Below are 13,000 nucleotides of genomic sequence, written 5' to 3' on the forward strand. Positions count from 1 at the left end.
AACAAGGTGAGTAGAACTGGGCTGTGGAGGCGAAACAAACATTTCTCAGAATCATACTTGTGTTTCTTTTTCCAGAACCATAGGCTGTAGGCATTGGTAGAACTTTCTGGATTCTTTGTGAATCGGTATTTGTTCGTATAAATACATACAAATACATAATGGGGAGGAAGTTCTGTGATGAGGCCACGCGAACCCACTCCTTATGTTGTAGAAGGATGGACAGCCAATGAAGAGCATCCTGCAACATGATGTGTGAATTGCATGTGTTTTTCAGCGCAGCCCCAGGGCAACGCGGCTGCGCAAGTGGCTTTTCGGGCAAAGCAAGTGTGCTAGAGGCGAATCAGTCTTCAGTGTTTGCTGTTGCTTGGAACCAGGGAGTCCCGGGTTCTCTTACTCCGCATTCTTCCCGACGACCTGAGAAAGGAGAAGACATGTCAGTAGATGTTTTGGGGGCCCTAATAAGTCCCAGAAACTGAAAAATTTTCGAGCAGTCTGTTTCACTTCGGTGAGACCTGGTTCCTTGAAATGATCAGCATGTGTGAGTTGTGTTCAGTATTCATTATATTCATTATTCAAATGCTGAGCTGGAAAAGGTGAGAAACCCAAGGAGGAGGGCTCTTGAATTTCAAGGAATTGTAATATGGCATCTTCATTTTAATTTCATGTGGGCAGTGTTCCATCAGACCCAGCTTCAAAGCTCTGAAATGGTTGACAGGAGAGAGGAGCCTGTGTCTCTAAAACTTGGGGAACATTAACCAGACTCCATTTTCACCAGCGTGGTCGTAACTTTCTGCCGTCGAAGGACACTGCGTGTGAGTTTTATGAGACGTGTTTGCATTTGGTGTTGGAATGATGACATAGCAACGAGGGTTTTTTTTTTTTCTTTCTTGTAACACTGTGTCAACGTGGGCATCTTGCTAGACGTTACATATTTGAACTCCATTGTAAGAAAGGAACCAAGCACGGTGTCCTCAAGAAGCACCTTGCAAATGGGTGACCAATTGCTCAGCTTGTGGAGCCTCTGGGAACCTGATTCTGGTGCCTGCTGAGGTACCTGGCAAAGTTAAAGTCCCCTTAAGAGGGTTGCACAAGTCATTTTGATCGTGCAGTGTCACTTTGGTCATTTTTCAGATCCCTTGTTCTTAGTCTGGTGGGTTTGAATTACGTACTTCCTTGTCAGTTTTGTGTTTTGAAATTTCCAACTTTCGAGAAAATTTGAAAAACAGAAAACCCACACCGGGACAAAGAATGCCGCCATAACTTTGACCTAGAAGACGCAGTAAGAGGAGTCCCTTTGGGCGGGAGGAGGGGGTTTGAAGTTGGTTTTGTCTTTCCTGTGGGGGCGAGGGGAGGCACAAGGAGCTGCTTCAGGGTCTTGGGGGGGACATAGGAGGAAGGACATGATTTGATTTGCATTGCACGTGAGCCCTTCTGACTGTGGCATAGCAGGAACTAGAAGCCGGGAGTCTGGCTGGGTGGCAATTGCAAATAGGTGAGTTCTGATGGAGGCTCTCCCCAGAGAGAAGTTCTTGAATTCTGGATGTATTTCCAGGGCCGAACTCATAGACTGACTCGTGGAACGGATGTGAAATGCTAAGTTGCCATGGACCGAGATGGGCTGGTAGAGGTAGAGGGGTCCGTTTCGGAAGTACTAACACTGGAGAGAATTGTTAGACATTCAAGTTCAGAGTTGGGGAAGATCATTAGGGTTGGAGATGGAGAGCAAGCCATTGGCACAGCAGTGGTACTAAAGCCACGCTTGGAAATGTCTGTGGTTTGATGGTGTCTGAAGGGCAGACGGAACCAATATTCTGTTCTTCGGGAGTCACACTGACTTGGGTGCCTGGAGGACTGCCCTTGGCTGCGTGACATTGTCAAAGAACCGCCCCTCTCTGAGCCTGGCTTTCCCCATCTCTGCAGAGTGAGCTAATATTCCTGACCAGAGGCGTGGCTGTGAGAGTTAATCACGAGATAATTACTGTCAAGCACTTGGCATGGAAAAGGCCATGCAAATGGCAGATGCCATCATCTTCTCACATTATGCAGCCCTCCTAGGAGCTTTAACTGGAAATTAATTATTTTGTGTGGTTAAAGGACATATTACACTTCAATGACAAGACCGCTAAAAGTAAAGACAGTTTGAGCCAACTGATTGCTTTTCTTCCCAACTCTTCTTGCAGTCATTGCCCCCCTAAAACAAAGTGGAACAAAGCCAACAAAATGAACATCTCAGATGTCTTAAGGGACGTCAACCCTCCCCCCCCCAAAAAAAAAACCCTCACCGACTCCACATTAATGGGAAATTATTAGGAAATAAACCACTTGGTAGGAAGTTCCGTTTCTCTCTGGCTTCATATTGACTTCTAAACAAATTGAAGTATAGTGATTTAGAATGTTGTGTTTCAGGTGTACAGCGAAGTGACTCAGATACCTGTTTGATACTGACTTTTGAGCATAAAAGTGAACATACACACGGATGCTGAACTCTCGATGAGCTTCAGGTTGGGAGCGAGAGTTCGCAAAACCCGAGACTGGGTGTAACTTGCTTACACAATACCCACTACCCTTCCAGACTGAGAAAACTCTGGCATGGGGTTAACGGAGAAGTCAGTCTCCTCCGTAAAACTCATGAAGCGCAGCCTTTTCTGGGTCTCGGGCATGTCCCTTGGACATCATGTGGTTCACGGCCCCAGGGGGAGAACAAAGAAACAGGATTTGTCCGAAAGGCGACAACCCATCCGTTTTAATTCTGGGGGCTTGGCTCGAGCTAATCCGGATGGCCTTGCAAAGAAATGTCCAGGTCACGCAGGCTTCTTTCTGGGCTTCTGGTTGAGACAGGACCAGAAGCTTCCAGGTCCTCCCGGGCCTGCGTGCTCCGGCTGAGCCCGGGGAGCCCGGCGTGCCTGTTGTTGCAGCGCTTCCCCAGTTCATTGGTAGTTAATTGGCTAGAAAGAAGCTACCATATGTGAGGGCAGATAGGGAGCATCTCTTCCTGGCAGTTCCTCAACACTGCATTTCATTAGAGAAATGGCTTTTTCTTTCCGAATGAGCAATAACCAAAGAGCACCTTGCAGGGATTTCCAAACCCCTTTGGTCGGGCTTTGGCTCCCAGAACGGAGGGAGCAATTGCGATGTGATTCCAGCGTTTGTGATGGAACACATATTTCAAAGATTAAACAGCCGTGCTCAATCCAAACAGATTCTGTCAGAGAAATTGAAAACACACACGTGAATTCTCGTCCCACAGGCTGCCTGACAGGCTAAGTCCCAAGGATGCTGCTGCAAGTAGAGCCTCCCTCCCTCCGTCCTCCCTTCCTCCCTTTCTCCCTTTCTTGGGGCTCCATGTACATTTCCTGCCCTCGCGCCCACTCTCTGGGCTCCCACCTTTCTCCTGCCCATGACGCCGACTGACCGAGGGGAAACTGGCTCCCTTCCGATGAACGCTTCCTTTGCTGCCATTTCTCAACCTTCAGTGGGTCCCCAGAAAGACTAGGGCGTTGCCAGGACTGGCGGTGGGTGGTTTGCATGATCCCGGAGGGACTCTCGCCAGGCAGTTGCTCCGCGCGGGGTCGGAGTCTTGGAGGGCGCAGAGAACGAGCCTGTCTGCGTGCAGTGGGGATGCTCTTCCCAACGTGTCTCTAAGACACAATGTTTCTGCAGGAGGCTTCCAGTGAGGACAAGGGTGGAATCCGTGCTTAGCTAAATTGGGACGTTCCATGTCGTGGGACGGGGGTTCCAAAGACCAGTCCTGGGGAGGCACTGCTCTAGCGGCAGGAGTGGGAGAGTCCAGAGGCCAGGAAGTCTCTCTTTGGGCTTCTTTGCACAATTTCTCTCTGAGTGACCTGGAAGAAGCGAAACGGTCTTCATGAACTTCGAGCACATCATCTGTGAGGCTTGATAACCAGGACGATGTCTAGGGACTCGCCGTGTCTGACCCCAGAGCTGGTCCAAGCCCCACCTGTGTCAACTGAGTCCGAATCTGCATCTTTTTTTTTTTTTAGAGCCACACCCACGGCATATGGAGGTTCCCAGGCTAGGGGTTGAATTGGAGCTGCAGCTGCCAGCCTACACCACAGCCACAGCCACGCCAGATCCAAGCCACGTCTGCTACCCTCACCACAGTTCACGGCAACTCTGGATCCTTAACCCACTGGGCAAGGCCAGGGCTCAAACTTGCATCCTCACAGAGACAATGTTGGGTCCTTAACCCGCTGAGCCGCAATGGGAACTCCAGAATCTGCATCTTAATAGGATCCGCAGGGGGTCTGGGTGCAGTGTAGTTTAGGAAGCACTACCTTAGGTGACAGGTCTGAATGAGGTGCCGTCCTTGAGCTTACTTCTGGCTCTCAGATTCAGAGTTGTGCAAGATTCCCTCACTCCTAGAGTAAGAGAGCGATGGCTGCAGTGATGGAGTCCCTGAAGGAGCCTGTCCAGAGAACCGAGGTGGAGAGAGACTTGGCCTGAGATCTCTATGTTCCACTTCTCAGCCCCCAGCCTTCCGAGGTCCCAACTGCCCTGAGTGTGATGCACCATCTCAGGATTTCTCACCATCAGAACCGGTGGCCTTTGGGGCAGGGTCATCCTTTGTGTGGGACCGGCCTGTGCACTGCAGGATGTTTGGCTGCATCCCTGGCCTCCACCCACTAGGTGTCAGTAGCAGTAGCAGCTATCCCCCCAGTGCTGACAACCAAAGTGTCTCCAGACATTGCCAAGGTGTGTGTGTGTGTGTGTATGTGTGTGTGTGGTGGCAAATCCCCCACACACTCTAATTGTACAGAAGGGAACAAACACCAAGATTTACCAAGTATGGACAAAAGGACCGTGCTTTGGTGTCACTTTGGTGAGTTTTTCCATAAAGTGGGATGAAAATGCCTCATGTTAGGCAAGGACACGGTGGGGAGTCCAAGGCCTGGGGACAGGCTTTGCTGTGCCAGGGGGCTGGGGAAGAGTGTCCCCCACCTTTAAGCAGAAAGCCACTAGGGACGGGGGACATTAGCCTCTTTTGCCTCACGAGCACATAACGTGGCCCACCTGGGAAGGCCCTGGTCACTTTAGCTGGGCACACAGCACGTACAGTGACGATCGTGAAGCAAGTGGCTTGCCTTCCAGGTGGCCGTGTGATGTCTCTGCCATCTTTCCTCACTTACATCCGTCTTCCAGTCCACGCCCGTGAGTGTGACTAGAAAACCATGCTTTGCTTGTTACATTCCACTAGATTCCCAGCTGTTTCTTGTGTTGACATTGAACATTTGCGCATCTTGAGGGGAAGTTTAGAGCAAGGGTTGGCAAACTACTGCCCATGGGCCAAATCCAGCCTGCCACCTGTCTTCGTTAAATAGTTTTACTGGCGCACGGCCATGCCCATTCATTTCCGAGTTGTCTGTGGCTGCTTTCAAGCCACAAAGGCAGAGTTCAGTCGTTGCAACATAGCCTGAAAAGCTTAACATGTTTACTGTTTGTCCCTTTACAGAAAAAGTTTGCCAACTCCTGGCTTAGTGTTAATTAGGGTCACCAAGCCACTGGCTAGCCACCAAGAGTAATTTCCCTTTCTTACAACAAGTGGAAAACATGGAGAGATGCTTTCAAAACAGAAGCGAGGAGGAGTTCCCATGTCACTCAGTGGGTTAAGGATCTGGCACTGTCACTGCTGTGGCGAGGGTTCGATCCCTGGCCTGGGAATTTCTGCATGTCGTGGCCATGACCGAAAACAAACAAACAAACCAAAAACCAAAAGCAAAAACAAAGAGAAGCAGGGAGTGGCAGGTATAGTGATGGAGTAAGAGGAACATGTCGAAATGCTTTTCGGTTTTCTAAGTTTTCCAAGAATTCAACTTGTACCAGAAATATGTCCTGACGTAGGTATTAACAGAGGTCTTGGTGATTTCAGTGAAAAAAACTGTTTAAGTCTCTCTACATTATTTAATTAAATTAATGAATTAATATAAAATTGAAATATTTTAAATAAAGATTTATAACATGTTAATTTCTTTTTAGGCCCACACACGTGGCATATGGAGGTTTTCAGGCTAGGGTTCGAACTGAAGCTGCAGCAGCCGACCTACACCACAGCCACAGCAATGTGGGATCTGAGCTGCATCTGCAACCTATGCCACAGTTCACGGTAACGCTGGATCCTTAACCCACTGAGCAAGGCCAGGGATCGATCCTGCATCCTCATGGATGCTAGTCGGATTTGTTAACTGCTGAGCCATGACAGGAACTCCTATAATGTGTTAATTTCTGCTGTACAGCAAAGTGACTCAGGCAGATACACTCATTTTTTCCCCCCTTTTATGGCTACACCCACAGCATATGGAAGTCCCGGGGCAGGGATCCAATCTGAGCTGCAGCTATGGTCTATACCAATGGCCGTGGCAACGCCAGGTCCTTAACCCACTGCACCACAGTGGGAACTCCAATATATATACTCTTTTTAAAAATACTCTTTTCTGTTACAGTTTATCGTAGGACTTTTAATATGGTTCTTTGTGCTCTACAGTAGGGCCTTGTCTATCCCTCCCAAGTATGGTAGCTTGCATCTGTTAATCCCAATCTCCCCCTCCATCCCTCCCCCAACCTCCTCCCCCTTGGCAACCACAAGTCTGTTCTCCTTGTCTGTGAGTCTGTTTCTGTTTTGTTGATAGATTCATTTGTGTCATGTTTTAGATTCTACATATAGATGATATCATACGGTATTTGTCTTTGTCTGGCTTACTTAGTATGATCATCTCTAGGTCCATCCACATTACTGCGAATGGCATTATTTCATCCTTTTTTATGGCTCAGTAGTATTCCATTGTATCTCTGTACCACATCTTGATCCATTCATCTGTCGATGGCCATTTAAGTTGTTTCCATGTCTTGTCTACTGTAAATAGTGCTGCAGTGAACATAGGGGTGCATGTATCTTTTTGAATTATCGTTTTGTTTGTATATATGCCCGGGAGTGGGATTGCTGGATCATATGGTAGTTCTATATTTAATTTTCCCATGAACTTCCGTATTGTTTTCCATAATGGTTGTACCAAGTTACATTCGCACCAACAGTGCAAGAGGGTTCCCTTTTCTCCACACCCTCTCCAGCATTTGTAGACTTTCTAATGATGGCCATTCTGACTGGTGTGAGGTGGTACCTCATTGTAGTTTCGTTTTGCCTCTCTCTAATAACTAGTGATACTGAGCATTTTTTTTATGTGCCTGTTGACCATTTGTATGTCTTCTTTGGAAAAATGTCCATTTAGGTCTTCTGCCCATTTTTCTATTGGTTGTATTTTTATTTTTGTATTTTTTTGCTCTTGAGTTGTGTGAGTTGTTTGTATCTTTGGGAGTTTAAGCCCTTGTTGGTTGCATCATTTGCAACTATTTTCTCCCATCCCGTAGGTTGTCTTTTTTTTTTTTTTTTTGTCTTTTGTCTTTTGTTGTTGTTGTTGTTGTTGCTATTTCTTGGGCCGTTCCCGCGGCATATGGAGGTTCCCAGGCTAGGGGTTGAATCAGAGCTGTAGCCACCGGCCTACGCCAGAGCCACAGCAACACGGGATCCGAGCCGCGTCTGCGACCTATGCCACAGCTCATGGCAACGCCAGATCGTTAACCCACTGAGCAAGGGCAGGGACCGAACCCGCAACCTCATGGTTCCTAGTCGGATTCGTTAACCACTGCGCCACGACGGGAACTCCTTTTTTTATTTTTTTTTTAATGGTTTCCTTTGCTGTGCAAAATGTTTAAGTTTGATCAGGTCCTATTGGTTCATTTTTGTTTTAATTTCTCTTGCTTCTGGAGACTGACATGAGATAATATTGGTATGATTTATGCCAAAGAATGCTTTGCTATGATCACTTCTTGGAGTTTTATGGTGTCTTGTCTTAGGTTTATTCCTTTAAGCAATTAAAAAAAATCTTTTGATGGCTACACCTGTGGCATATGAAAGTTCCCAGGTTAGGGGTCGAATTGGAGCTGCAGCTGAGGCCGATGCTACAGCCATGGCAACACTGGATCTGTGCTGCATCTGTGACCTATGCTGCAGCTTGTGGAAACGCCAGATCCTTAACCCTCTGAGCAGGGCCAGTAATTGAACCTGCATCCTTACAGAGACAATGTTGGGTCCTTAATCCACAAAGCCACAGTGGGAACTCCTTCAAGCTATTCTGAGTTGTGTATGATGTGGGGATGTGTGGCAGTTAAAATTTAAGTAATTTTCTGAGAGGGAGACGAACACCTAACATTCAATGGGTACTTTGTCATGTATGAAGGCGTTTTAATATTTATTTGTGTTTCTTCCTCTCAGTGGTTCTGCGGGGTAGAGACCATTATACCCATTGCTCAGAAGATGAAGCTGAGGCACAGAGAGGTTAAAGCACAGGGGAATCAGCTCTGGAGCTTTGATAATATTGTTATCGTGTGCTGTGCCCCAGGGTTCTGATTCGGTCCACGAAGGGTAGGGCCTGGCATTAACTTGATAAAAGGCTGCTGGGGGATTCCGGAGCGTGGTCAAAGTTGAAAAGCCCTGGCTTCACGGACTTGCCCAAGTTGACACAGCTCATTGGTGATGTAACGAGAGCTCAAACTTGGCTTTTCTTGGTGACTTTAGGTTTTCCTCACATGACAACACACTTTAACTCAGATTTGTCTCTCACTTGAACTGGTCGGTGTAACCCAATTGTTCTCAAAGCACGTTCCCTGGATCAGCAGCATCAGGATCCTGCAGCAGTTTGCTGGAAATGCAACTTTTCTGCCCAAAGCTGGACCTAGAGAATCAGAAGGTCTGAGGCGGGAGCCCGGCCATCTGAGTTTTAACAGTTGACTCAGATGCAGTTCAAGTTTGAGAACCGCTGGTCTAAGGTAGTGGGAGAGTTTTGATGGAGATAAGATGCTAAAACCAGGGAGTTCCTATTGTGGCTCAGATTAGTATCTATGAGGATGCGGGTTCGATCCCTGGCCTTGCTTGGTGGGTTAAAGGATCCAGCGCTGCCGCAAGCTGTGGTGTAGGTCACAGACGCGGCTCGGATCTGGTGTTGCTGTGGCTGTGGCGTAGGCTGGCAGGTACAGCTCCAATTCAACCCCTAGCCTGGGAACTTCCATATGTGCAGGTGCGACTGGACGAAGAAAAAAATTAAAAAAAATTAAACAAGAGATGCTAAAGCCAGAACACACATACACTCTCTCTCTCTCTCCCTGGAACAGGCACTGCCTCTGGGAAATTAGCCCTGGGTAACGACAGGCAGAAGAAGCCTGAGAGGGAATGGAAAAAGTGGGAATCCATGGGCGTCTGGGGTGGGAGGAAGACACCAGGGCAGCAGAAAGGAAAAAAGATCCCACCGTTGTCCTGGGATGAGCATCTGCTAACTTAATTTTACCCTGGGCGGCCCCGAAGGTGTGAGCAAGACTTCCTCCATTGCTTGGCTGTGCTGGCAAGTCGGTGGGTTAGTTCTGTTTCATTGTGTTGCCTTTGTGTTTTTTAGAGTTTGGGGTTTTTCTGAATCAAGCCCTTTGCCGAGATGAACATCCTTGTGTGATTAAATGAGCCCCCTTCTGCTCAGAGCCAGAGGCCCCTCCTTTGCTTCGGCTTCAGCCCAGGTGCTCCTTCTTAATTGCATTTCGTATTCCACTGCGCGGCCACCCCCTTTCCCAGAGAGGGCTGGCCTCCTAATCACTCCAGTGCCTTTGCTCCTGCAGCTGGGACATCAAAGGCCCCAGAAGTCCGATTGTAACGTGAGCTCCACATTGTGCCCGAGATGGAACACAGAGAGGCGGCGTCAGTCAAGGCCCGTCAAGGTCAAGAGCCACCTCCTCGGCGTGGCAAGGGGGTGAAAGACTCCAGCCCCACCCTCAGCACCTCTCAGGCTGTCCTCCCCCAGAGCCCTGCCGTCCCCAACTTGAAAACCGCACCAAGGCATGCATCCCTCAAGGCTGTGCACTGGTGGCCCAGAGCGAGGGGACAGACGTTCAGGCCCCAGGAAAGAATGTTTGTTTCAAGCAAATGTTCTCACAGCGCCAGCTGCCAACAGGAGAAGAAAAGCAGAGAGCGGGGCTCCCACAGACTGACATGGGAAAGTATAAACAGTGACTACAGACTTGGGAGAAAGGGCTCTTGTTGGGTGAAATTGCATCATCCGATTCGGGGCTTGTTTTCGCAATCCCTGGACCTAGAGAACGGAACTGCAAAGCGCGTGCTCCTCCCAGGATGGGTGGGACCACGAGAGCTTACGATGGCTTCAGGTCTTGTGCTTTGACATTCAACGTGGATGCTAAGCGGTAAGAGCAAGGCTCGCGTTCCACGGGGGCTTCATTTGAAGCTCCAAAACAGTCTCTAGGAACAGATGCAGGGACTTGTGGTTCTGTTTGATTTCTTTAGTCCAGAACGGACTTTTTATGTCAGAGTATCGATTCCGAACGTGGGCATCCTGAAGGTGAAACGCTGGGATTTTGCCTTCTTGGTCAAATCTATGAGTTTGTCAAGGTCAAGGAGCTACGCGGCCATTGTCTTTCTTCAGCGTCAGTCCTAGTATCTTGTATATCGGATGCTCTTCCCCTGTTTCTGAAGGACAGATCCGTTCTTTCGTTGTGATCTTTTCGAGTAAGTCAAGAAAATAAGTCCTGGCGGACTTTTTCTGGAGACACGGAGCCTGTTCCCAGAAGAGACCCATAAAAATGTCATCAGAAACCCTCCGAGTCAAAAGAAAATGGCAATTGACTTGGTGTTTCATGGCCTGAGAAGGGCTGCTGGGTTGAGAGATCCGGACCTTGCAACGAATGAACCTGAAAAAGGAATCCGAAGACCCTATATGCCCTGGTGTATCTTTGATTAAACTGACCCTACAAAGAAGTGTGGCGGGTGCTCGATGCCGCAGAGACTCACGGCTTGGGAAATCCATGCCCGTGGCTTTACTGAACATGTCACATCAAAGGGAAAAAAATGCACTGCTGTTTGGAAAGTTCTTCTGGGGTTCAGTGTTGAGAAAGAATAGAAATGAGATTAAATTTCAGTGTTTCTGGATGTAGTCCGTAGACTCTCTGTCTCTTTTATTGTTTTTCGTGTTACGTTTTTAACGAAAGTTCGATACCAGATTATTTTATTCCTGCATCTCCTCAATTGTTTCTTCCTTATATTTGCCCTTTGTCTTGCCTACTTGGCGAGAGTCGGCTTTACGTTTGAGGATCTTTTGCTGGTCCTGGTCCAGTTTTAGTGTCGTGATCGCCACCTTGCTGGGATGAATGCCCACTGACAGTCATGATCGTAGCCTTCTCCCGCTGCCCTCGTTTCATGTAGATGACAATATTTCTTCCTGTAAACCTGGATGACTTTGCCAACCCATTGCCCTTTGTAGTGCCCTCGTGCAGTGCCTTCATCGTCCTTTTGGATGGGCATGGATCGAACGTTGTACTTCTGGCTCAGCTCTTTGGAAAGAGGGGCAGACACCATCTTCCTGCGAATGTGGGAAGATGCATTGAAGTGCCTTTTACGGTTCTTGCTTCGGTCAGCAGTCACAAAGGAAGTGAACTTCATTTCGGCCGCTGGCATTTCGGAGATGGCCACAAAAGGGAAGAGCGATTTTCTTTCTCTTTTAAGTGGGAGAACTCGAAGCGATTCTCTTTGCTTTAGTAGAAAAATATCCCCAAAGTGCATCTCATAGCCATGGTTGGAGGGGAATAAACAGATAGCTGTAGATCGAAGGTGCATGGCCGTCTTTAGAGAATTGGTTCCACAAGTTGTTTTCAGCTGGGACAGTCAACATGGCTGAAGTTCAGTGGCACAAATGCTCCCCCAGGGAGACTGAGTTTGGGCAAATCCCAGGACACCTGTTTGCAACCTGACTCGCTTTCGTAGGGATTCAAGGAGGCTGAGGCAAAATGTTGGGGAATAATATTGGAGGTATAAGCATGCTAGTTTATATCTTATAAGAAGAAGAAGTACTGTGCGTGCATGAGTACTTCATATTATTAACGGACTGCTTAGACCCCACCTCCAAAACCAGGCAGCCTGATTGTTGAGCCCATGCTTGTAATCGGCAATGGTACCGTCATGCCTTTGGGGGATCCAACATCATTGTGATGTTTGGCGGCCTATTTTCAGTTAGTTTTGGGGATCAGCTTTCAGGGTTAGCTGCCACCCAGGTCAGGGTTGGCGTGTCTCTGAGGTCTGCTGTCATCTGTTCTTTCACTCATTGCCCCCTGAGACTCTCTTCACTCTTTGCTTTAGCAGGGGTGAGCTGGTTCCCTTACCATGACCCCTCAGTCTGGACTTCACCTGTTTTCTCTCGGCTGCCCTTGAACGCGACTTTGATCCTACAGGCACCCTGACCTCTGTATGTATTCAATCCCCTCAGTGCCTTCATGTAGAAGAAGGATGATTTGAAGAATCATTTGACTCACTCTCCTAAAAATGACCAAACTGGAGAGGTCTTCTCTTACCGTCTAATGTGATTCTAGTCATCTTGGATCAGATGTATAGTTCATCAGATCGTCTCTGCTGTAGTGGCTCCGAAAATTGCCTGCAGAGATGTCCACAGCCTGATCCCTGGAACCCGTGAATATTTTTGCAGGGCTTTTGCCGGGATGATTCAAAAGGATCTTGAGATGCAGAGATGACCCTGGCTTATCGGAGTGTCTTGTAAGAGGGAGGCGGGAATGTCAGAGTCAGAGAGGGTGATGGGCTGAAGGAAGCAGATTGGAGTTACGTGGGCCTGGGAGCCAAGGAATGTGGGCAGCCCTTAGAAGCTGGAAGATGAGGAATGGACTCTCCTCAGAGCCTCTACAAGGAATGCAGCTCTGCTGACACCTTGACTTTAGCCCCTAAGACCTATGTGGCTGTCTACCCTCTAGAGCTATAAGAGAATACCCTCTGGGGTTGTTTTAAGCTACTAAGTCTGTGGCGGTTTGTTACATCAGCAAGACGAATATATTCAAGTTTTGAAAATATTATATATATATTTTTATTTTTTTTAGGGCTGCACCTGCGGCATATGGAATTACTTGGGCTAGGGTTCAAATCGGAGCTGCGCCT

The 13,000-nt window shown here is 48.0% G+C and overlaps 1 pseudogene; it reads right to left on the minus strand.

Annotated features, from left to right (window-relative positions):
- On the minus strand, nt 9,098-11,503 carry LOC100153188 (annotated as a pseudogene).

The sequence above is a fragment of the Sus scrofa genome, chromosome X (assembly GCF_000003025.6).
Source record: "Sus scrofa isolate TJ Tabasco breed Duroc chromosome X, Sscrofa11.1, whole genome shotgun sequence".
Classification (NCBI taxonomy): domain Eukaryota; kingdom Metazoa; phylum Chordata; class Mammalia; order Artiodactyla; family Suidae; genus Sus; species Sus scrofa.